At 44.7% G+C, this 25834-nt stretch overlaps 1 long non-coding RNA gene and 1 pseudogene across 15 annotated transcripts in view; both read left to right on the forward strand.

Moving 5' to 3' along the window:
• Nucleotides 1-25834, forward strand: part of LOC309846291 (spermatogenesis-associated protein 31D1-like) — a 911407-nt pseudogene that overhangs the window by 349400 nt on the left and 536173 nt on the right. The gene's annotated exons all lie outside the window — the stretch shown is intronic.
• LOC309846387 overlaps nt 1075-25834 on the forward strand; it is a 99919-nt gene continuing 75159 nt past the window's right edge. For 7 of the 14 annotated variants that reach the window (XR_014301882.1, XR_014301883.1, XR_014301884.1 and 4 more), the window contains exons 1-2: nt 2265-2354; nt 2471-2640. This is a non-coding gene — a long non-coding RNA (uncharacterized lncRNA). Of the gene's footprint in view, nt 1636-1858; nt 2162-2190; nt 2355-2470; nt 2641-25834 lie in introns of those variants that run through there. The other 7 variants (XR_014301875.1, XR_014301876.1, XR_014301877.1 and 4 more) reach the window with 7 other exon arrangements.

Consider the following 25834-nt stretch of genomic DNA (forward strand, 5'->3'; position numbering starts at 1 on the left):
CCTCCCCCTTGCCCTCTGACCCAACCCTGCTCTTATTAGTGTTCCCCCTCTCTCTTTCTGTCTAAAAATAAGTAAAATAAATGAAATTTTTTTAAAAAAGGAGGACAGTTTGATAGGTCTGAGGGGCATTTTGTGTTTTTTTGCTTTATTTTGTTTTGTTTTGGCAATAGGCCAACATTTCTAGAATTGAAACTTCTGTTGACCCACAGAGAGTTTAAAACTCATTTTAGAAAATCTGGGTTACTTGAACAGTGATATAACTCTGAAATCTCAGAGGGCTCACATAGTGCCTACAATTCGAAGCAGTAAGGTATATTTCCATGCAGGAGCTTTCCTGTTTAGGGATCCCCAGGAGTCTCTATGGGAAACCATCCTTTCTCTTTCCCAGACCCAAAGTCTTGATGGGAACATGGGGTAAGAAAAAGAGAAAGTGGAGGAGTTTCCAGGAGATCTCTGTGTGGCGGTCTCTGTGCAGACCAGCACACTCTTCAGAGACATAATGCAAACCCTGAGGGTAGTGCTATATTTTCTAGTTAAAAAGTAAAAGGTGAAATTAATTTTAATAATAGATTTTAGTTAACTCAGTATATCCAAAATACTGTCATCTGAACATGTAGTTATTAAAAAAAAATATCCACGAGATACTTTTCATTCTTATTTCTATACCCAGTCTTGGAATCCGATGTACATTTCACACTTCTTGAACACTTCATTTGGGACTAGCCACTTTTCAAGCCTATACCATATTGAAGAGCACACATAAGCCCTTTGTTTCTATTGCTCATTGGTCCTCTGAGACCTCAATCTTTTCTCTGTTTGCATACCTTCTTATCATTCAGATCTCAGCTCAAAACACCTATTCTGGAGAGGAAAGACAAGTAAATCCGACTCACTCCCTCCCTGCCCTCCTCTTTCCCATTCTCCTGTGTTACTGTCTCCCTAGAACTGAGCTCTTCTGAAATGGTCTTATTCATTTGCTTACATATTTCTTTTCTATCTTCTCCACCAGAATGTAAGCTTCACGAGGACAGGGATTTTTAAAATTTTATTTTGGTCTCTTGAGTTCTCAGGGCCCAGCACCATGCCTGGCACATGCCAGGCGCTCAGGACACATTTCGCTGGAGGAAGGAGTCGCATTTCTCTGGAGCGCAGCGGAAGGGGGCAGCCGAGCGGCGTGCACAGGTCGGGCGCCCACGACGCGCGCGGCGCTCCCTCGGCTCCAGAGTGGGTGTGGGTGAGTGGGTGTGTGCGGGGGTGTGCGCGGTAGAGAGCGCCAGCGAGCCCCGAGCCCGGAGCTGGGAGGAGCAGTCGGCGCTGCGCAGAAAACGCAGCGCCCGCCGGGCCGGGCACCTCGGAGGTGGGTGGGCCGTGCCGCCAGCCCGCCCGCGGGGTCCCCATTGGCCGTAGGCCGGCCGCCCTCCGCCAGGAAGGCTGCGAGGAGCCGAGGGGCTGCTCCCGAGCCAGGGGGGGGGGAGCGCCGGATCAAGCAGACGCCGGGGCGGACGCGTGGGATCCGCGCCCCCGACTCGTTCCCTCCCCCCGCTCCCGCCGCCGCCCCGCTAGTCTCCGGCGCTGGCTCCCTCGGTCGGTCTCCGACAGCTACGGAGGGACCCGGGCAGCTCCCGGGCGCCCGCGGTGAGTGGCCGCGCGCGCTCCCAGGCCCCTCGCGGGCCCCACCGCCTGCTTTTGCTTTCTCGGCGGCGGCGCCGCGGGGTTTGCCGGGGCAGCGCCCAGGGCAACCGGGAAGGCCCAAAAGGGGGCGGCTGGACTGCGGGGGGAAATGGGGTCTCAGCCAGGAGGCTCCCCCTGACCCGAGGGCCGGGTGGGAACAGGTGGCGCGGGCCGGGCCGGGCGCTTTGTGTCGGGGCGCGGAGACCGGGAGCGGGCGACCGCGCCTCCCTTAGCAGCTCCCTTTCCTCCCCTGCTCCCCCGGGCGGCCGTACGCCGGGTCGGCCGGGTAACGGGGCGGGAGTCGCCTGGAATATGCCTCTGGGGACTGCCTGGCTCGAGGGAGGAGCGGGGGTGTCCAAGGCGGCCGGGGAGTGCGGGAGCCGGGAGGTGGCGCGGAGGCCGCTGAGCCGCCGCAGGCCGGAGGGGGATGCTTCCAGCGAGGCGCGTTCCGCCGGGGCGAGGGCTTCATTCTCCCGCGGCGCTCCCGGAGGTGGGGAGCTGGGTGGGCGTGCGTGTGTGGAGAGAGGGGAGGTGGGGAGGCCAGTCACTTCCGGAGCCGGTTCGGATCCGCGCCGAGCGCCCTGCTTTCGCCGACGCGGACCTCGGGGTGCGGTTGTGCCCGGCTCCACGCGCGCGCGGGCGATGCGGGGCTGGGGGACGTCCTGGCGCAGGTTTAACAAAGGGTGCGCCTCTTAGCAACCCGGCAGAGGTGGTCCTCGGGAGGGGCTCTTAGCTGGGGAGGACTCTTTTGTTTTTGGGTTGTCATTGTATTATTATTATTATTGCTATTATTTTAAAGGACTGGAGACTGATGCATGAGGGGCCCACGGAGGCGCAGGAGCGGTGGTGATGGTGTGGGAAGCGGAGCTGAAGTGCGCTGGACTTTGGGGAGGACTGACAGTTTATCCTGACTGTGTTCAGGCAGGAAAACGTGGATGATTACTATGACACCGGCGAGGAACTTGGCAGGTACAGGGAGGGGGGCGGCAGGGGGGTGCCGGAAGCGCATGCTACTGGGTTGTGCGAATGCATAATATTGGGGGCAGTGGGCGGTAGACAAACGCAGTTTGAATCGGGGGGGGGGGGGCTCCCTCTCCCTTCCAAGAGATGTGCAAATTACAGAGGAGTTGTTAGCCCAGCGCGTCCTGGGGTCCAGAAATAAAGCCGCGAAAATGGGCTATGATGGAAGAGGCAATTTCAGTGCTAGATGATGCTGCATACGATATTGATTAAGACCCCTGGACGGGAACAGATTTAATGGTCTGCAGTAATTTTTGTCCGCTTTTGTAATTCCGAGGTGAGGCAAAATCTTAGTAAGATATATTTGCAAATCTGGTGTTAGGTCTTGTATGTGACTTGAACAGCGTACCAACGAATTAGTAGGATTTAAAATATTTATGCTTTCTCTTTTTGAATTTTCAGAGTAACGAGAGCAAGTATGGGTAGGTGATATATGACGACTTGCCCGATGTTGGTGTTGGGTTGGATTTTGAAACTTCCTCCAGCCAGAGATTTAATTACCCCGTTGGTGTTCCTGGTTGCTTTGGTTTCCTTTACAATGTTAAATTTGTAGCAGATAAAAGATTGAGAGTCTAATATGGCTATCTGAATTCAGAGCATACTTCCATTGGTTGCCGAAGCTGTGACTCTGAGGGCAAAGTCGTTCAGTTTCTGCTGAACAAGGAATGATTATTTTGAGGCGTCTCAGGAGGGGCTCAGTTTCCCCTTGACTGGTTATTGACAGGATGTGTTGAGCTCTGGTCTAAGTAGCATGAAACCCAATTTTCACGCCTGAATTTAGGTTCAACATAAGGATTTGATTTTAGTGGATAATGTTTTGTGTGAATGATCTTAAAACAAACACAAAGTGTGTATTTACTTACACTTGTATCAAAATATGGACTTTTCCATATTCATCTAATGTCCTGATCCTAAGCCTTTTTTTTTTTAAGAAGGAAATTCAAAAGCACCCACACCCTAGGTTACCTAATGGGAATTTCCAGTGTGGAGCTTAACAAAAATTTGTTACAAGTTCAGATAAGAATGGGGAACAAAAGCCATTTAAAAAAAATAGTTTAGTTATTTGACAGAGAGAGGCATAGCGAGAGAGGGAACACAAACGGGGACGGGGAGAGGGAGAAGCAGGCTTCCCCCCACACCCCAACAGGGAGCCCGATACAGGGCTCAATCCCAGGACCCTGGGATCATGACCTGAGAAGGCAGACACTTAACCGACTGAGCCACCCAGGCACCCCTAAAAGCCATTTTTTTTTAAAAGATTTATTTCTTTGACCAAGAGAGAGAGATCACAAGGAGGCGGGGGTGGGGGGGGGCGAGGCAGGCTCCCCGCTGAGCAGAGAGCCCCACTTGGGGCTTGATCCTGGATCCTTGAGATCAAGACCTGAGCGGAAGGCAGAGGCCCAACCCACTGAGCCACCCAATGACTCACCCAGTGAGCGCCCCTAAAAGCCATTTTTAAAAGGTTACTGTAACAAAGTATTTCTGTATGTGTTTAATAACAACTTAGGATGTCACTGAGAGCCTGCATTTAGGAGGAGCTTATGATATATTGGAGATTTTCTGAGGGAATAAGGAAGAAGGAATGTTCTGAAAAATGATATTTCATGGATATGTTTAAGATAAAGGTTTAAGGGTGAAAGTGGTTGAAGTACTTGTTTTAACTAGAATTAAATAACTTTGTTCCTGTGGTTTTCAGCAAAGCGAGTGGTATATGGAGTTTTCCTTTGAGCTTCCCCACTGGGGAAAAAAAAATATGGTGAAAAAATATATTTTAATTCCATTTGTGTAGTGTGGGCTCATTATATAAATTCTCTTAGAAAGAGGGGTGATTCGAGGCAGCTCTGCCTTTGATGTAGGTCAATGTATATGAAAATTAAAGTGCTTGTTAACCCCTTGCTTTCCTGCGCATTGTCACCCCTTAATGCAGCTGAGAGCCAACCGGAGGGGCCAAGCACCACCTCACCCACTGCATAGTGAGCATCCTGAAAGAATTAACTAGAAGGCAGAGCAGCAGAAATGCAAAGACCCGACGACAGTTTCAGGGGACCACCTGAGCAAACACTCTCACTGTTTGTTTCTAATCATCCTTGGGACAATGGCTGCTGCTGCATATTGTGTTTCTCATGTACTGAATTAAACTCAGGTTACTTTTAATACTGTCAAAAAAAAAAAAAGAAAAAAAAAGAAAGAGGGGTGAGTAAAATTAGGCGAGCCAATTGCTTTATGGATTAAGTATATGACTTTATTTTCAGTAAGATCTTTTGGTAGAATTATATGTTATGAGAAAGAAAGAAAAAAAAAAAAAAAACGCAGTCTCCCTAAGGCTGGTGGGGGCGGGGGTTTGTGATCTTCACTTAGTGGGCGAGATGACAGGCCCTCTGCCTCTGAGCTGGGAGGTGGCGTGCTCAGTTCTCACTACATTTAGCTTTGACTTTTGTCTTGGTCTTCGTTTCTGTGTAGAACTTTCTCCCCACCACGTAAGGCTAATTGACACCTCGTTGATGGGCTGATTTAATTTGTGTGACCTGTGGATTTGAGAGAAGGGCTCTGAGAAACTGGGAGTTGTGGGTTTTTAAATAAAATATATATTCCATCTGCCTGATACAGCTGTTTTTGCTTTGCCTGAAAATGAGGAAAATGGTTGATTTGAGGGGGAAGTGTTTTTTTGTTTTTGTTTTTGTTTTTGTTTTTTCCAAAGCCCTGTGGTTTTTACATCTGCCTTGGAAATAACCACTTCCTGAAAACAAGTCCTGAGCTAAGACAGAGATGAAGGAAAGAGCACAGAAATGGAAATGCGCAGATAAGGAAGGAGCACAGATGCAGGGCCCTTGTGAGCAGTGAGTTATACCCAGACCTGTGTACATTCTACACTTGACCGGCATGTCTTTAGGAGTCATCGAAATAATAGGTACTCTTTCCGCTTATGCATATGCTGAGACCAAGTCCATAGCCAGAGGAGGTGAGATGTGTGCACTCGATATTATTACTATTATTGCTTTACTTTTAGGAAAACAAAAGAGTACCTTATGTACGAGTGTCTGTGTGTCTGTGTGGACTCACCAGGACTGTCATAAAAGCTCTCTGTCCCTGTAAAGAACTTTATAAAGTACTCTGATAGTCGCAGTAAAGATCCAGCAGACAGACCCCTGGACAGAGATCCTGGTTCAAAATCTGGCTCTGCAACTTGCTACTTACCTTGAGAAGTCCGTTACCCTCTCTGACCCTCAGGATCTTCATTTTGTTGTTGTTGTTAAAGATTTTATTTATTGGTTTATTTGGCACAGAGAGATCACAAGTAGGCAGAGCATCAGGCAGAGAGAGAGGGGGAAGCAGGCTTCCTTCTGAGTAGGGAGCCAGATGCAGGGCTCGATCCCAGGACCCTGAGATCATGACCTGAGCTGAAGGCAGAGGCTTAACCCACTGAGCCCCCAGGCTCCCCTCAGGATCTTCATTTTTAAAGCAAGTGGCCTACGGGTGCCTGGCTAGCTCAGTCAGAGGAGCATGTGACTCTTGTTCTCTGGGTTGTGAGCTTGAGCCCCGTGTTGGGTATACACATTACTTAAATGAATACATAAAAACTTAGAAAAAAATAAAGTGAGAGGCTCAGTGCTTATTTGTGGCTATTTTGAAAATCACATGTAGAAGTATTGTAATCCGCAGTAAAGCATTTAACCAAGGAAAGATATTATCTGCAGGACTGACTGACACATGTGGGTGTTCCAGGCAGGATAATAACTTGGCCTGCAAATCAATTTTTGTTCAGCCTTCTGTTTGCCAATTTTGTGAATGGAGGTCTTCTGGGAAAAGGGTCATGTGCGGGGAGGCACATTGATGTTGCCCTTGGCCTCCCCACTCTGAGTCCAAACTCCTGTCGTGAGCACTGCTGCCCCTTTAGAAGACTGTTTGTTGAGTCTTCAACTTTGTGTTGACTCCAGGAGGCCCTTGGGGGTCTCACTCTCCATCCATAAAGCACTGCTTCCATCCCCTGGAGTGATTTCTGGGAGGGGTTCTTGTGAACCGAGCTCTAATAGCTGGGTCATTTGTAACCCCACGGGGTACCCTCGCCACTCTTAGCAGCTGGAGCAGGCTGGCTTGTCCCGCCCTCGGGCTCCCCTTACAGGGGTGGTTCAGCCTAACATGGGAGCCTTCTGGACATCCCGCTGAGCACCGCTTTCCTCTCCCTGATCTTAAGACCAGGGCCCTGCCTCCTGAAGACCTTCCCTCCACAGTGAGTTCTTCAGACTTGCTGTCTTGAAGCACTCCGCTCTGCTGGTAGGCGACCACAGACTGTCGTGCCGTGCTGGGTCCTTGCTTTGTGCTGTCATTATTCTCTTGTTTCTTGTGGCCTGCCGGAGCGCTCCTTGTGGTGAGTGAGCTCCGTGGTCTTTTCTTCCCAGGGCATGCAGTGCGCTGTGTAACACCTAGCGACATCTGCAGTCAAATGCTCTACCCCTGAGCTACACCCCCGCCGAGCGACATCTGGATCAGTGCCTGGACAAGCCATGCGGGTGGCCAGGTGCAGCGTTGGGACCATGATGGGGATTTAAGACCTAAATGACGATGCAGGCGCTCATGCTGGTAGAGAGGCAGTGTGCGGTGTGAGACAGTCTCGGGACACTCATTTGGAAAGTGGGGAGACACCTACCTTTGTAAGGTGTTGTGGGAATGAGACACTGTGGTTGTCAACACCTGACACGCTGTCCCTACCTGAGGTATTATTTTTAATAACCTGTTGTCCCATCCCTGTGTTTCCCACATTGTAGAGTCATTGTTTAGGTGATTACCTGCTTTCCTCACAGGTCGTCCCAGGGCTGTTACCTTGGACTTGCTCATGGGTGTGTATGTCTAAGACCAACTTCGATACTCATCAGTAGGGGCTCAATAAATGCTTGTTGATGGGATGAATAAATTGTTGTGTGTGAAGCACTGTGAACACACACACACACACACACGTGCACACATGCACGTACGTGCGTATGGCCCTCAGTAAGGGATGACCCTGGTGGGGGATGAGCTTAGGAGGTCAAGGGCTGTGACTCCTAAGAGTGGAAACTGCTCTTCCATTTGTGTTCTCTGTGCCTGGACAGTAATATGCACCGCAGCCAAAATGTCCAAGCCCAAGGTCCGTTTTAAACGAAACAAATTGGAGCTAGATAATTTACATCCATTCGGATGGTGCCTGGAAGCTTAATAATTCAAATTTAAAACTTTCTCATTCTGGCATACGATCCATAGGCATTTTAATTGAAGTAAGGCTTTGTCCTCAACTCCAGGAGCCAGCAAACGTCGTTGATTTGGTTTGCTGCGGATCACTGGGTGGGTTTGTAGAATCACGGCAGTCCTACGTGGCTGGAAGGACGAAAGACATCCTGGCCTGTTTTCCCTTTGGAAGGGGCGATCTCAGGCCCACCTGGCTGGCTGTGAGATCATCCGTAGGACTGTGCTGAATGTGATTTTTTGTATTTGCCTTTCTGTTTCCGTGCGCCCTCACATGTTTCCTCTGATAGGAGAGGCTGCAAAGTTTTAAGAGAGATAAGGTTCAAATAGATGCATTAGAGGTGATGTTCAGTGATTTTTTTTTTTTTTTTGGTTGAAGTGTAGTTGACACACAATGTTACATTCATTTCAGGTGTACAACATAGTGATTGACAGCTCTGTGTGTTATGGTATGCTCACGGGGGTGGCTGTCCTCTGTCACCCAATGTACAACACCATTATGGTATCATCGACTATATTCTGCACTCAGTGACTGTGAATTCTGTGCATTTTAGGATGGTCTAATCATGGTCTTCCAGCCTGTGAAGGGAGGGCACAGTGATGGCGGTTGGGGGGCAGTTTGGCTGGATGCTTGCTTGCCAGCACCGGGAAGGCATCCCTGGACCACCCAGGCGGGCATCATTTACGGCCGATGGGACCAGAAACATAGAGGGTTGAGGTTTTATTGCTGGGGAGCTGAGAAGCAAGAAGCTGACTCTTCAGTCCCCCCATTCCCTGTTACCCCAGGCCTGTATCTTACCAAGCCGCTTGGAAACCTAAGGCCCCATAACACTGGCTGCCTCTCTAAAGCCTTGGAAAACACACAGCAGGCTCACAGAGATGGGTGCTCAGATTAATTCCAGGAATTACATATGGAGGTTTTAAAAGGGGAGGTGACAGGGTCAATACGTTCTCTGACCTTCTAGCAAAGTTCTGATCCCTTAAAGGCAAAGACCATTTCCTCCCAGGCGGAGTGGGGCTGAGGAGGGCATCTGGGTGGAGAGGCACAGACATGTGTCGCCAGATACCCTTGGAGAGGGTATGGTGGGAGGGCAAGGCCCACGCCCGGTGAGCTACAAGGTCAGTCACGTCATCTGACCTCTTTGAAGGCTCCCTGTCTTCCTACAGGGAGATGTGTTACCAGCTTTCACCCTGAATTCTAGGCAGCTGCTGTGTGTACCTACACAAGCCAGGTATTTTGTATGAATGCAATAAAACATGATTTTAGCAGAAGCCTATTACTGATCATGAGACGAAGAAGCCACAACCTGGTGGAAAGGATGGGCATGCCTTAACGAAGACCCCTCTGCACCCAGACCTGGAAGAAGCTGGGAGTCGTCTGTGGGTCCTCCCCTCCCATTTCATCCGGTCAGTGCTTAGACAGGGCCGGTGTCTCAAGCACCTGGTTAGTAGGTAGCAAGAGGTGGGCCCGAACCTGGCCAGGCCTGCTTCGAATGTTCTTTACACTAGTTAGGATTTGGCAAGATATTTAAGAGAGGTGACCTGGGAAGCCAGATAATGCCAATCCATTTTTAATATCTGCCTCGGAGAGGGTGGTTAGGAGCAGCTAGTAGCCAACTTCCCTGAAGGCTAGATTCTTCCCCCCAGTCAGAGGCTTACTCTGAGCTCAGAACTCTCCTGGCCACTTTCCTGCACACAGAAACTTCTTTCGTTTTCCCTTGTGCCCCACGGTTATGAATGATGTTCGTGTGTGGCATGGTTTGACCCAACTCCCCAACTTAATAGTTCAGCTTTTTAGAAAGTTCACAGAACACTCTTCGTATTACTGAACTTTCGAGTAACATCATATGTGAGAGTCACGGCTCTGCCCGGTGGGCCATCCCCTGAGTGACAAACTATTTCATGTTTCACAAAGTGGCGCTGGTCTGTCTGGGGTAGGGCTGCTGTGCAGTTGCCTGAGCCTTTATTTAGAAGGCAATACTTAATTGTTTTGCCTTGGTTTAATAAGGTAGATTATCACAACAGAAAGCCTCCTCTTTCAACCTTGAAAGAGATGATACGACAGTATAATTATTTATAGTAAACCCAATTTATCACTTTATTAACATTCTAAATGAATTCCTTTAAATGGGCAGTCAGGAGAGAGAGGAGGGAAAAAAAATTGCCATCCAGTTTCTTCTACAATATCTAAATGGGATTGAAACATCTGGGTCTGTGTAATAAATCTTTCTTAGGTAACCCATCTCGCTTATTGCCTCTCTCTTTTTTAGGTGACGTTAGAAGCAAGTATGGCTTACAGGTCACACTGTGGTCACTTAAGTGTCATGTTACCTCCCCCTGAGAAATGACCATGGGGTTCACCCCCCTATTCTATGACCTTTCAAGTGTGAGCTTAAGGAATTTTATTCAACTGTATATGTTCAGAGATGTCAGGACAGGAGGTGGGGTGAATGTTGTAGATTTTTTTCCCTTTATACACACATTCAACTTTGGATGATGAACATAATGTTTGAGCAAATGAATGCTGGAAACTGCTGATCTCTGGTGTTTGAGAAGTTTTTGTTGATGGTTTTCAGCTGGGAAATTTGGCTCTGAGCGGGGCCTCTCTTTGGGGACGTATTTTCTGTCAAAACTACCTAGTTATTTTTATTATGATCTAATGTGACAAATGAGGCTGGTTTCTCTCAAGTAGTATGGATATTGTAAGTGTTCACCTGCAAGGAATGAGCTAATTTCCATTCTTTCCCGTAGTTCAAGAGCTCTTTCTGCAGCTCGGCGTTTCCTGCCTTTGAAACCACGCGCAGTTTTCTTTGTAACTTAAAAAATCAGGAGTTTTGAGACCTTACTTCCATCTTCCGTGCTCATGTTGCAGGCCCTTGAGGTTAGAATTTTCCAGTTGAAAAATAAATGTAAGGGGCCCGTGGATGGCTCAATGGGTTAAGCCTCTGCCTTCGGCTCAGGTCATGATCTCAGGATCTTGGGACTGAGCCCTGAATCTGGCTCCCTACTCAGCAGGGAGCCTGCTTCCTCTCTCTCTCTCTGCCTGCCTCTCTGCCTACTTGTGATCTCTCTCTCTCTCTCTCTCTCTCTCTCTGTCAAATAATTAAGTAAAATCTTAAAAAAAAAAAAAAAGAAATAGAAAAAGAAATGTAGGGAAAATAAGTAGTGCCCCTTTTTCGATCTGTCATGAAAAGGATTCCTCAGCCTGTGAGCAGGCTGTACGTGCAGAGGGTAGGTAGGACTTGGGTGAGGCAAGGAACAAGAAGGAGGGATCTGTAGGGACAAAGAGGAAGTGGCTTGGGGCAGAAGAGATCAGTCATTGGAGCTGACCGAGGCCTTTGCTGCCTACCCTCCTCCGAGAAGTTGCTTTGCCTCATCTGTGCGGAGCTCCAGTTTTTTTTTTTGTTTGTTTGTTTTTTGTTTTTTGTTGGTGGTGGTGCCGTCTGTGGTTTCTAGGTAAGCAGTGTAGGTATGTGTGTGTGTCTCAGACGCTGTCGAGAAGAGACTTTGACCAGCCGGCGGCTGATGTCTGAGATGCTGACTCGTACATGATACACAGAGGAGCTCTCTGTAGAAATTTGGTAAGCAAAACCCAAACCCAAACCGCTAACAGCTCACTTGCTACCTTACAAATGCCATTTTATTGGGATATAAATCAGTATAATTTGAAAGCAGAGCCTGCCCGGGGTTTCTCCTGTACACCTAGGGCGTGATTATACAAAACTGTCTCTCTAAATATTGTCTTTGCCACTCAGAGTATCTAGAATCAGCACGTGAGCTGTTGTCCTTGAAGCCAGAAACTTCTACTGAGTTAGTCCTCAGGAGCTCGTCTGGCTCCTGCTGAGCACTTCGTGGCTTCTTATGTCACTTCTCTTGGGTCCTTCCCCTCCGCAAGACATGAGTAGCCCCTCTCCCGGTGTGAGTGCTGTGGCACTGGGCTGCTCTGAGCGAGGCCGGGCTGAGGTCAGGCCCTCCCGCTCCTTTGTCTCCTGGATGTCATGTGTCCAACATTGTGCCGCTGGAACCTGTCATCCCTTCTGGCAGTGAGCCTATCGGGTGACCACTTGGTATCCTGTTCTTGGCATTTCTTTGTAATCCGAACAAGCTTTGGGATAGCTGGAGGATATTTACAGTTTTCCCTTCGAGAACTGGTGAGGGCTGGAACTAAGTACCACCCCGTATTTTTCCTCATGCGGAGCTGCAGGCGGCTGGCTCAGTTGTCTGGGAGAGGAGGTGGGTGAGTACAAGCGGAATATTTTCCAGGATAAAGTTTTATCAGTCCGTACTCTCCCCACCTCTCCCTTGACGCAGAGTTGGCAGTGCTTGGCAAATACAGCAGTGGGCAGGCCTCAGCGTGGTGTGTGTGGAAGTGTGAAGTCCCTGGGTTTGGCCGAATGTGATCCCGGGGTTGAACGAGCATGTCCTGTTTTGTGAATATCGCTGACTTGTAGGGACCACCCTGTGTAGGTCTCATCTCCTCTTCAGAAGCACTGTTCTCTCTCTGATGAAGATAATTTTAAGAAAGTCATCTACATGAGAGAAGAGCGATCGCCTGGAGAAATGACCTGGAGTGGCAGCCCGTGCCTTCTCCAGAGCATGTCCCCGGCTGGTCCACCAGGAAGCCTGTCTTCCTTGGTTTCTGTATTCCTTAACAATTCAGAATGAAGAAGCAGCCACTTGGTGTGCTTGCGCAACTGGGTTCTGCCTGTGATTCTCCACTCTCCCTATGGATTGTGCATCTTCTGAGTAGAGAACGTGGCTTCTTATGTCATTTCTCTTGGGTGGGATTAAGGTAAGCACACAGTAGGTCTTACTTATTTGCTTAATGAAGGTATGCAGAAATTAGAATATGGTTCAGAGCTTTGGACCCAAATCCCTGATTCCACAATGCATCAGCTGTTACCTTGGGAAACTCACTGGGCTCAGTTTTTTCATCCATTAAGTGGGAACAGCAATCATACCTGTCTCCCAAGTTCGCTGTGAGATTGTAGGTAATGTGTGTACAGTGCTTGGACTGGTACCAGGCATAGAATAAATGCTTAAGAAATGGTGGCTGGTTAACAAGATGGAGAGAGTGAGAGGGAACAAGGGAGAGGGCACTATATGACACGCTTCTGAATCTCTGTGACAGGACTGTCCCTTGTCTCCATTCGTTCCTCCTGGACACCTGGCGGTGGGGTGGGGGGTGAGGGCTCACTCCTTAGTTCCCTTCTTCCGCCTTCTCTTCTCCATTCTTTTCTATCTTCGACTCAGCCTGCAGGGTGGGCTCACTCTGCCAGGCTCGACTTTGTTCATCTGATAGTTCATCTGATCCATCCTTGTAGGCGTGCCTGCCCCTTGCTGGTGGGCACCGACACAGGACTCGGTTTATGTGCTGGGCTCCTTCAGCAAGTTGGCCTCATGTTGTGGTAAATGGCTCTTGGAGTTCCTGAGAAACAAATAAGGAATTTAGCTGGGCATTCAAAAGTGGGCTGCTGGGGCGTGTGGGTGGCTCAGTCGTTAAGTGGCTGCCTTCGGCTCAGGTCAAGATCCCAGGGTCCTGGGGTTGAGCCCTGCATCAGTCACCCTGCTCAGCGGGAAGCCTGCCTCTCCCTTTGCACTTCCCCTGCTTGTGTTCCTTCTCTTGCCGTTTCTTTCTCTGTCAAATAAAGAAATAAAATCTTAAAAAAGAAGAAAAATGTGGGCTGTTGGGGATAAGATACCATCTTGAAAGTCCACCCAGGGATGCCCGGATGGCTAAGTGGGTTAAGCGTCTGCCTTTGGCTCTGGTCATGATCTCAGTGTCCTGAGATCAAGGCCCCCATTGGGCTCCCTGCTCAGCGGGGAACCTGCTTCTCCCTCTGCCCCTCCCCCTGCTGGTATTCTCTCTGTCTCTCTCAAATAAATAAGATCCTTAAAAAAAAAAAAAGAAAGAAAGAAAAGAAAGGAAAGAAAGTCCATCCAGATGCCATGGGAAGAGGGAGGGAGAAGCTTCTGTCAAGGAGGTTCTATAAAAAGAGACGTGTCCAGGGAAGCCAGGTGTCAGCTACTCAGAAATGCTCCAAGGCTATATAGCCCTCCTGGCATTTACTGGGAACCCAGGACGTGTCAGCATGCAGATTCAGCTTTCCTGTCCTGTCTTTGAGTTCCTGAAAAGCCTATGCTTTTTAAGTTAAAAGTACATTGAGATATCACCTTACACCAGTTAGAATGGCCAAAATTAACAAGACAGGAAACAACATTTGTTGGAGGGGATGTGGAGAAAGGGGAACCCTCTTACACTGTTGGTGGGAATGCAGGTTGGTGCAGCCTCTTTGGAGAACAGTGTGGAGATTCCTCAAGAAATTAAAAATAGAACTTCCCTATGACCCTGCAATTGCACTCCTGGGTATTTGCCCCAAAGATACAGATGTCGTGAAAAGAAGGGCCATCTGTACCCCAATGTTTATAGCAGCAATGGCCATGGTCGCCAAACTGTGGAAAGAATCAAGATGCCCTTCAACGGACGAATGGATAAGGAAGATGTGGTCCATATACACTATGGAGTATTATGCCTCCATCAGAAAGGACGAATACCCAACTTTTGTAGCAACATGGATGGGACTGGAAGAGACTATGCTGAGTGAAATAGTCCAGCAGAGAGAGTCAGTAATCATATGGTCTCACTTATTTGTGGAGCATAACAAATAGCATGGAGGACAAGGGGAGTTAGAGAGGAGAAGGGAGTTGGGGAAAATTGGAAGGGGAGGTGAACCATGAGAGACTATGAACTCTGAAAAACAATCTGAGGGTTTTGAAGGGGCCGGGGGTGGGATGTTGGGGTACCAGGTGGTGGGTATTATAGAGGGCACGGATTTCATGGAACTCTGGGTGTGGTGAAAAAATAATGAATACTGTTATGCTGAGAATAAATAAATTAATTAAAAAAAAAAAAGTAGTCCTAAGCCACCAGAGAAGACCCCAGGCATTTAATCAGAGGCACAAACCACTGCTTTTTGTCACCGATCTTTATGGAAAGAGGTCTGCAGTGAGTGTGCGGGCCCCCGAGTTCCTGAGCAAGACGAGTTTGCCTCAGAACAGAAGACCTGTGGCAGAGCCGAGCCTCCGTTTAGCTCTGACACGTACTGATTTAAGATGTGAAAATGAGTGTTTGACGAAGCCCAAATTGCCTGTGCCTGTGCCTATTAGGTTGGTGACTGAAAGACTGAATTGTTAGGACTCACATAATGGCCGGGAGGCTCTGCCTGGTGCTGGGATGAATGTCCACTTACACGCTGGAGTGCCCGTCCTTGTTCCCCTGGGCTGGGGTCTTGTTGGTGCAGGGAACATGGCTGCTGACCAAGAGGCCACTTTTAAAGGGCAATGCCTTATTCTTCAGGCCCATTGAGTAGATAGCTTTAGTTTATGAAAATGACATTAGATGCTCACAAATTTGGATTTTTTGGTGTTTTTTTTTTTTTAAGCATAACAGTATTCATTATTCATTAACTATAAAAATGAGAAATCTGATGCATTCACACCCACCCTGTGTGTGCACTTGTCGTTATGGTCAAGACACTGAGGAGACATAGCAGAAGGTTAGCATTAAACACAGAGCATTCATAAATGGACAGTAATGCATTATTTGGTCAGAGTGATGCAGTTCAATGGATTGCAGCACAGAAAAATGCCAGAGTGTTTTACATAATGTCAATGCGTGCTTGGTAATTATCTATCATTTACCTAGTGCCTTGTGTTTTCAATATGCACTGCACTCATTTAAAGTGGGCAGGTGGTATTCTTCCTCCTGGAGGGCTTGGAAAATAAATATAGAATACTGTAGGAACTAGGACTGTTTCTTAGCTCTTCGTGTTCCATAGTTGGAAGGACCTGACAAATGAGGTATAGAAGTGATAGTATCTGATGATCTTTGTTCCAACAAGAAGTTCTTTTCATCACAAAAGTTGCCTTATTCTTACTAATTTCCTCTAGCTAGAGAGATTTCTGTGGGCCAGTGTTTCATGGCCCTTTGTGCTCTAACTCCCAGATGAAGATAGGGGATTAGCATCTGCAAAACTAGGTGGGAGTGAGCATACTTCCTGGATGAAGACTTAAATTTACACGGTAGCCTGTATTTTCCACAGTAGTCTTACATGTATTATCACGTGACCCTCACCGGCCGTGAGAGTGATAAAGGGCAATAATTACTATCTCTATTATGCGGATGAAGAAACTCCACTATAAAGAGTTAAGTGACTTGTCTAGGTCAATTTAGCTAGTTAAGTAGCAGGTGCCAGTCTCAAATAAAGGATTTCCAACTTTAAGATCAGCATACTTTCCATTCAAATACAAAATCCCTGTGCTAGCAATCTTGGTTTTGTTGAGTAATCATACTGGAAGCTACAGTGCTAACTTCTGGGTCTGTTGGTAGACAAAGCTACCATTATTCCATAGGAAAAATGTGGGAAAAGCATGCTTTTCTGTGAATGGAAATAGCCTTGCTCTAGCCAATAATTCGTTTGGCAAGTGAAGCAAGAGCTAGATTTCAGCTCTCATTTATCCTTTCAGCCAGACAAGCTTGTGAAACACTCATGGTAGACCTGCTGGTGGGGTGAAGGAAGGCAGACTGTGGTAACTGGCCTCCAAAGATAGTTGTCAACATTACTCCCACTTCTGTATGCTCACGAAGTACTGCCATTGAAAACTGAAGCTTGTTTCTCCTCCCTTTAAATATGGGTAGGTATTCTGACTATTCTGACTGAGAGAATTCTGTCATAATTAGTCTAATATTTCTAAGCCCAGGCCTTCAAAGAACTGTCAACTTATCCTTCTTTCCTTTTGATGCTCCACGTTGGAAATCAAGTCATCATGTTGTAAGGAACCCCCCAAAAAACACAAGGAGAGGCCCACGCAGTGGAGAACTATGGTCCCCAGCCACAGCCCTGTTTGAACTTCAGCCAACAGCTAGTACCAACTAGAACCCATAAGAATTAAGCCATTTGGATTTTTCCAACCATCCTAGTGCCCCAGCTGACATGAAGTGAAATGGACCTATGTAGTCAACTCCCAGAATCATTAGTAATATTATTTAAGACATTAAGTTGTGGGTTGCTTTGTAATATAATAGTAGATAAACTAAAAAGAAATTCACATGGATTAGTGAGAACTGGGGCACAAATGACCAGAGCTGTTACTAGCCTCACAGTGAATTAGCTACAATAATGAGGTGATGACAGTGTAGCGGACTGGTTGGTGGCCCTGAAAAAAATCTATGTCCATATCCTAGTCCTCAGAACTTGTGAGCATCAAATTATTTGGAAAAGGGGTTTTTGCAAATGTAATTAATGTAAGGAATCTGAGATGAGGATATCATCATAGTAGGCTCTAAACCTAATGACAGCTGTGGCCATGGAGACAGAGATTGGAGTGATGTGGTTATAAGCATTAAGAAATGCTTCAAGCCACTGGAGGCTGGAAGAGGCAAGAAATGGATTTTCCCCAAGGTCCCCAGAGGAAGTATGATCCTACTAGGTTCTGAATTTCTAGCTTCCAGGACCATCCAAGAATGCATTTCTGTAGTTTGAAGCCATCTAGTTTGTGGTAATTTGTTGTAGGAAATAGATACAGATTTTGAAATGGGGTGCTGTAAATGTAAATAAACACCTAAAAGGCAGAAGTGGCTTTGAAATTTGATAGTGGGTACAGGTTGAAAAAATCTCGAGATGCATGATAAAATAAAATATATCAACTGCCTTGTATAGACCATTGGAAGAAATCTGGATGTTTAAGATAGTCTTTAGTGAGGGCTAAGAAGAAGATAAGGAACATGTTATTGGAAATTGGAGAAAAGGCAATCCTTGTTATATTATAACAGAAAACATGGCTGACTTATGTTCTGTACTTGTGTAGAACACAGATTTTTTTCCTTCATCTTGATAAGTATATTATTTAATCCCTATCACTTATTCCCTCCTCCTCCCCCCGACACTCATCTCCTCTCTCATAACCATGTATGTACTCTATAGCTAAGAGTCTATTTCTTGGTTTGTCTGTTTTTCTTTGCTCATTTTTTTTGTTTGTTTCTTGAATTGCACATATGACTGATATTATATGGTGCTTGTCTTTCTCTGACTGACTTATTTTGCTTAATGTTATTTTTTTTTTAGGTCTATCCATGTTGTTGCAAACTTCAGGATTTCATTTTTTATGGCCAAATAATATTCCTGTGTGTGTGTGTGTGTGTGTGTGTGTGTGTGTGTGTACACACCACATCTTGATCCATTTATCTATCAATGGACACTTGAGCTACTTCTAGTTTGGTTATTGTAGCGTATGTTATAATAAACATAGGGATGCATGTATCCCTTTGAATTAGTTATTTTTGCATTTTGGGGGTAAATACCCAGTAGTGTGATTACTGGATTGTACAGCAGTTCTATTTTTAATTTTTTGAGGAACCTTCATACTGTTTTCCACAGTGGCTGCACCAATTTGCATTCCAATAGTGCAGGAGGGTTCCTTTTTCTCCACATCCTTGTCAACACATTGTTTCTTGTATTTTTTATTTTAGTCATTCTGACGGGTATGAGATACTTTTTTTGTGGTTTCAATTTGCATTTCCCTGGTGAGTGATGCTGAACATTGTTTTGCATGTCTGCTGGCCATCTGTATGACTTCTTTGGATAAATGTCTGTTCCTGTCTTCTGACTACCTTAATTGGATTAGTTGTTTTTTGGGTTTTGAGATGTATCCAGTTCTTCATATATTTTGGGTGCTGACCCTTTATTGGATATGCCATTTGAAAATATCCTCTACCATTCAGTAGGTTGCCTTTTAGTTTTGTTGATTGTTTTCTTTGCTGTGCAGAAACTTTTTATTTTGAGATAGTCCCAGTAGTTTATTTTTGCTTTTGTTTCCCTTGTTTCAAAAGACGTATCTAGAAAATGTTGCTATGACTGATGTCAGGGAATTTATTGCCTATGCTCTCTTCATGGATTTTTGTGGTTTAAGGTCTCACATATGGGTCTCAGATTTTGAGTTTGTTTTTGTGTATGGTGTAAGATAAGTGGTCCAGTTTGGTGCTTTTGTATGTAGCTGTCCAGTCTTCCCAACACCATTTGCTGAAGAGACTTTTTCCCTTTGCATATTCATTCCTTCTTTGTTGAAGATTAACTGACCATATGAGTGTGGATTTATTTGAGTTTTCTATTCTATTTCATTGATTTTAGTGTCTTTTTTTTTATGCCAGTACCATACTGTTTTAATTACTACCACTTTGTAATATAACTAATTGTGATCCCTCCAGTTTTGTTTTTCTTTTTCAAGATTGCTTTGGCTATTCAGGGTCTTTTGTGGTTCCATACACATATCAGGATTGTTTATCCTAGTTCTGTGAAAAATGCTGTTGGCTTCATGGCATTAAATCTGTAAAACATAAACTTTTAAGGGATGAACTCGACGACTTGTGGAGGAGTTTTCCAAGCTAAGTGTTGAAGGTGTGGCTTGTTTTCTTCTTAATGCTTATAGTAATGTGCTAGGGGAAATAGATAAATTAAGGAAGAAACTGTTAAGTAAAAAGGAGCAAGCTCTTATTTGGAAAACTCTCAGCAAATTCTCATAGCAAAAGATGCTAAATCTGGGAGATTCGCTGTTAGGAAAAGGTCCTGGAGAGAAGGCCAAGGGTGTGTCTAAACAATCTTTTGCTGAGGAGATTGGGCAGTGACTCATGCATACAATCATCTCAGTAGAATCCAGTAATAGAGATGAGGTTTTCCAGGAATGATGTGTTGGGAATCCTCTTGTTTAATGGTTTGGATCCTGTGACGTACACAGAAGACCTGAAAGGTTTTTGAGAATGTTGTATCAGCAGAAACACTGCTAACTGAAGGGGAATCCTGAAAGGGACAGAGACAGGACAAAGTGAAAGTGGTTGGTTGGAATCACAAAAGTCTATAGAAAAGAAACAAGCTGATAGAGCGACTTTATAGTGCTCAGCCGGTGTTAGTCTTCAGATAAAACAACACCAAAAAGCAGAATGACTTGAAGAGGTTGATAGATTGAGAGACACAGGCCTACCAAACTGAGCAGGTGCAGAAGCCAGCTGAGCTGCCGCAGGCCTGCAGGGCAGAGCCTCTGGCCCGGAGCAGAGAACCTTGAGCCACAGAGGGATATTCTAAGTCTTGAAACCTAATGGAATTTTTCCCCTCTGGACTTTAAAATTGCTTGGGACTGGTGACTCCTTTGTTCCTTCCATTTTCTCTTTTTTGGAATGGTAATGTCTCTAACTCTTATACCCTATTTGTGTCCCACCATTAGGTTTTGGAACCAGGTAACTTGTGGTTACTCATTTCACAGGTCCACAGATAAGAGTGGAATTTTGTCCCATCATGGATCATACTGAGTCTCATGCAGACATGATTTAGATGATTTTGATGTGATTTTTGACTTTTGAGTTGATGATATACAATGAGAAATTAAATCTGAGCTGATGCCTATAATGAGCTGAGACTTTCAGGGATCTTGAAATGAGGTGAATGTATTTTGCACGTGGAAATGATGTGCATATTTTGAGTGGAGCCAGACAGTAGGCGGCCGTGGGCTGAATAGCGACTTCTGAAAATGTGTGTCTATTCCTAATCCCAGAACCTGTGAATAGTACTTTATAGTACTATCTACTATCTACTATAGTAGATATAATTTAGTTAAAGATTCTAGAATTCTAGAATTAGAATACCATCCAGAATTATCCAGGTGGGCCCTAAGTTCAATGACAGATATACTTAACAGAGACAGAAGAGGAAGATTCCAGGATTCTCTCCTCCAGAATTGTGGGAAAATAAATTTACCTTTTTAAAGTCTCTTGTGTTCATGATAATTTGCTATAGCAGGTTAGGAAATTAATATAGCAAGGAAGTTCATTCTGTGGTTGGAAGGAACCTGTTTTCTCAATTTTAACACAATCTCTTGACAGTGGTTTTTGGCATAAGATACCATAAGATACCCCCATGTCCCCATGATCCATATAGCACAGGACATTCAGCTCTATCCACACCCACAGATAGGAATTGAGTATCTCCATTTTCCAACCCTGCCTGCCTCTAAGCCCTTTGAATTGTTACAGTGTAGCTCCTCCCATTAAGTGGTAGAGTGGATTCCCATCCCTTGATTTTGAAATTAATCTTTGGTCTAATAAAATGGGACAAAAGTGAGAGCACACAAGTTTGAAACCTATACCTTAACCTCTTGCATATTTCTACTCTCTCCCAGAATCCTATTCCCAGCCTGTGAACAAGCATATGCTAGCCTATTAGAAGATTAGAGACCCTGGGGAAAAAGAGCCCAATTGTCCAAACTAAGGCTTTCCTCAGCCAACTTAGAGCCAAGTAGGTGAGCAAGCCCCACCTACCCCACAGCAGGGTCACCTAACCCAACCTCCAGGTCACCAAAGCTCATGAGGAAGCCCAGCTGACATATAGACTTCTGAGTTTTAATTAAGTATCTAAATGAAGGAGTCATTAACTAATGCAGTATGCAAGAAGACTTTTCCTAAAGGTTATTGAGAAGACTTTAATTTCCTTGTGATGAAATAAAGTCTACCTGAGAAACTCTAGGGTCAGGTACGACTCCAATATTTCCATATAAGTTTTCATATAAATATCTGAAACTGGATGGAATAAGGAAGCAAGAGAATTTGCCTTGAAACTGTGCATGTATAGCAAGCATACGTTTTTTGCTTTGGTATATTTATCTGGGGGTGGGAATAAGGGATAGTTTTCACAAGGAATTGACATTAACTACACAGTCCAAAAGATGAGCAGTGAGTTGGCCAAGGCAACAGGTTATAGGAGGACAGCAGAGGTTTTAGCTTGAGCAAAGGCCCTGAGTCCTTTGTTGGTACTCAGTATATGTTTAATAAATAAGCAAGTGTCCACGTACCTCTTAGTACTTTGCTTCATTACCACCTTTGGAACAGCCCCCAAGATGCCTACTATGCCAGCTGTCGGCCTCCCCTCACTTCCTCTCCCCTTCCTTTCACCTACAAAAACACTGCCTGCTGATGAGTTGTAAGTCATTTTGCAGAGGAAATTGGGTGTGCAAATCCTGTGATTAAACAAACATCCCTCATTAAAAGTTGTAATCCACTGGCCCTCTGTGTTGACACCTTAATTCTGAACTCTTAACAGCCTGAGCACACTCAATGGCCCTGAACAACTCCACCTTCATCATCTCTTTCCCAGCCTCCTCCCTTCCTTGCCTGAGTCCCCAGTAGAAAATGACATCGTCTTCCAGATGGGGTAATGTGGCCTTCTCTCACTTGCAGTGATACTAGTATTTTCTCAGTTTTATTACAGTCTCTTGAGAGTGGGACTGATTTGCATATTCCCTAACACTTAATTAACGATGTCACCTTCCCAGTGCCTTGAAAACAGTTTGCATTTTTTTCTTCCTCCCCAGGCAGACCTCCAACAGTTACCTCCCACATTTTCTGCTGCAGTCCTTTTTATTACTTTAATGACAAATAATTGGACAGATTCTGAGTAATGAGGGTGAGAGCCAAACGACTGTTGCAAGGGAGACGGCTGCATGTTACAAGACACTTTTAGTGGTCTCTAAATCAGACAGACAAGTAGAGTAATGATCATCTTGCCGTAATGAGACACAATTAAGAATCACTGCGCAAATGACAGAGCAGTTCATTGAACAGTAACCTCCTTCTTCACGTTCTCTCTCCCTTCCTTTTTTCCAAAGGAGATCGAAGCTTAATTATAGCATCGCCATTTGCAATGCTATCGTTAAGATTGTGTCAGCACTTCCAATATAAATTGCATATTTTCAAGGGTTTATTACTTAAACATAAAAACTAGCTCCATTTTGAAATTTAGGGAGTCATATCTTAATCTAAAAGAATCAGAAAATATAGATTCTCTGGTAGAAAAAGGTCTTACAGGTGCTTGATTTGTATCTGATCTCTGAATGCTAGAATGCATTTAAAGCATTTTACGTTTTGCAGATTTCTAAGGAAAGACCCTTTTGCCCAATGTTTTTCAAACTTGAGCATGCATAACGACCACAGGAAGGATTTGTCACAACAGACTGCCTTGCCCCACCTAAGTACTTATTCAGTAGTTGGGGTAAGGCCAAGTTTACATTGCTAGAAATTTCCCAAGTGATGCTTCTGTTGCTGGTCCAGGTAACCACACTTTGAAAACCATGACAAGGATCAATAACAAAATTCCAAATCATGGAACCACACATCTCAGAGGTTAGTGACATTGATTAGTATTTGAAAGACTAATCAGACGTCATGTAGGAAACAAAGCGTCCTCTGCAGAAATCCACCCTGTGACTCCTCTCCATTCTAAGTGGCAGGGAGTCTTTTCTAGTCAGTTCTTTCAAAATAAAAGGGAAATTAAAAACCAACTATATACTTGATGAGCCACTGCAATTTAAATTAAATATTCTTGGGGTGCCTGGGTGGCTCAGTTGGTTGAGCATCTGACTTGGCTCAGGTCATGATCTCAGACTCTGCACTCAGTGGAGAGTCTGCTTGTTCCACTGCCCCTCCCCACAGTTCATGCTTATTCTCTTTCAAATAAATAAATAAATAAATTTTTAAACATACATATTCTTTTTTATTTTACTTTGTCTCTTTCCTAATGAGCTGAGTGCCCTTTGGAATGTATTCTTGCTCTCTATACACATTCCCTTTCCCCAAATCTACGTGTCTCTCTCAATATAGTATGTTTGGAATGGCCAACATTCCCAATTTCATAGACAGAGCAATGGCAATAGACTATAAATCATTTGCCCAAAATCATGGAAATTTTGTGGTAATGGCAGATATATGTGTGGGTGCTCATTCTATGGATTTATAATCCATAATTTACAATATAAATGGTTACATCCATCCTTATACTTAATTCCATTCCTTCTGTGATTGGTTCATAGCAATACAGTTTGCTATGGAATAAGATCAATTATACTATGTAGTTTGTATATAATATAAATTTGAGATGGTGGAAGAATTCAGTAGTGACTAAACATTTCGGTGGAAGCACACTCATGAGTGAAGGAAAGTAACTTATTTTTTTCTGAATTTGCTAAACCAACCAGTTTTTCTAGCGTTGTTAAAATGTAGCTGAAAGGCAAGTTAGTGAATTGAAGAGTTTGAATATACTCAAAAAAGTTTTCTTGATTAATAGCACTTAGGAGATTCTGATATCTAAAGTTTAACATCAGCGGAACTCTGTGGTTGTGTCATAGGTAGAAGTATAGAAACCCCTGCCAATTACCTCAGTGATTATACAAGTCAGGATAGGCTGAGTTATTCAGTGGTAACAAAAATCAATAAACAAAACAAACTCAAAAGTGTCATAGAGGTTAATTTCCTGCTCATGCAAAACCTACTGTGGGTCCAGATGGCTCGGGTATAATATTCCTTATTTACCCACATCATTTACCCAAGTGGCCTGGATCTTTTGGTTCCACTATTTCAACTAAGGCTCCTCAATCACCTTTGTAGGTGAAGGAAATGCCACCGGGGTGGGGGGTGGGGGCTTTGCACTGATAATTAGAGCTTTGGCCCTGCGGACTCAGATATCACTTCTGCTAGCAGATTGTTGGCCTAGAACAGTCACTTCACTCTGCCCAGTTTGAAAGTGGCAGGGAAAGGTAATCAGTCAGGAGGAAAGAGGACAAGATAAATGGGAGGACTAGAAGTCCTACCACCTGCTACAGTGATTCAGACAAAATTTCCTTCCTTCAATGCTTTACACAAAATTGTTTTTCCTACCTAGCATCTACCTTTTATTTATGATTGGATAGTAGGAGGCTTTTGTTATATTTGGTTAATTGTCTCTGCTCTGCATTTTTATCATTGAAACATAAACTAAGGCCTAGTTGTATTGAACATATGTCATTTCCAAAGTATTTTTTTACATATTATCTCAGTTAATATAGCCCTGCAATAATGTGTGTAGAAGGGTATCATGATTGCTGTCAGGAAATAGCCTCAGCAATGCTTAGAAACTTCCAGGTTTTCCTAGTCAAGTAAGTGCTGAAGATAAGACTAAAACCCAAATCTGACTAACACCTCATATTCATTTTACTATACCATACTACTGTTTTTGCTGGAGCTCTTTATGCTTAGTCCTCTCAAATAAGTAAATTAAAATTACTATTGTGCCCTTAAACATGGAAGGTTCTGTATCTTGTTTGCCTTAGAGTTTCAGACTTCGTTTAGTATTTATGAGGTCTGGAGTTGTTTTTTCACAAGGTTGCTGCAGAAATCATTAGTCCATAATTTCCTTAAAAGTCTAAAATTAACTCTGCTTTTATTCCATTTTATTTGATTCTCACATGTGCTTTTAAAATTTTGGATTACTGGCCATTAATTTTATTAAATATCTATAATTACAGGTCTCGGCTAACATAGCTCTGATATGTGCCATTTGTACTTCTTTACCAGTAAATTGAGATCTGTCAACTTTTATGGTGTCATTTTGTAGTTCCTCTTACCCCAGAACTTTAATGCTTTTTATAGAAACTAAACTCCTTGGAATTAGGTGTTTGCCTTTTTACCAAGGGAGAAAGCGAGGCCCACTAGGAGCTGTAATGCAGATACTCAACTCCCGACCAGTTGTTATTTTCATGGCTTGGTTGGTATACATAGCAACATTTTGAATTGATTTTCCCATATCATCCATAAAACATTCATCCATAAAATCCAGTCTATAACAAATGTAACTATATTTCCCCTTAGGTAACTCTGGCTAAGTATCTCTTATAAGCCCCCGTTCCCCTGGGTGTTAGAAATTTAATTTCATGGCGTTTAGGATGCCTACCAGTAAATTGTGTCAATGCCCCCACCACAGCCCCTTGGCTCTCACCATTCCCATATATGCAATAGTGCCTTACTGCCAACTTCTACAGCTCTCTACCTGAGGGCTCTCTCTCCCACATAGAGGGC

Source organism: Mustela nivalis (assembly GCF_964662115.1).
Source record: "Mustela nivalis genome assembly, chromosome: 13".
Taxonomy (NCBI): Eukaryota; Metazoa; Chordata; class Mammalia; order Carnivora; family Mustelidae; genus Mustela; species Mustela nivalis.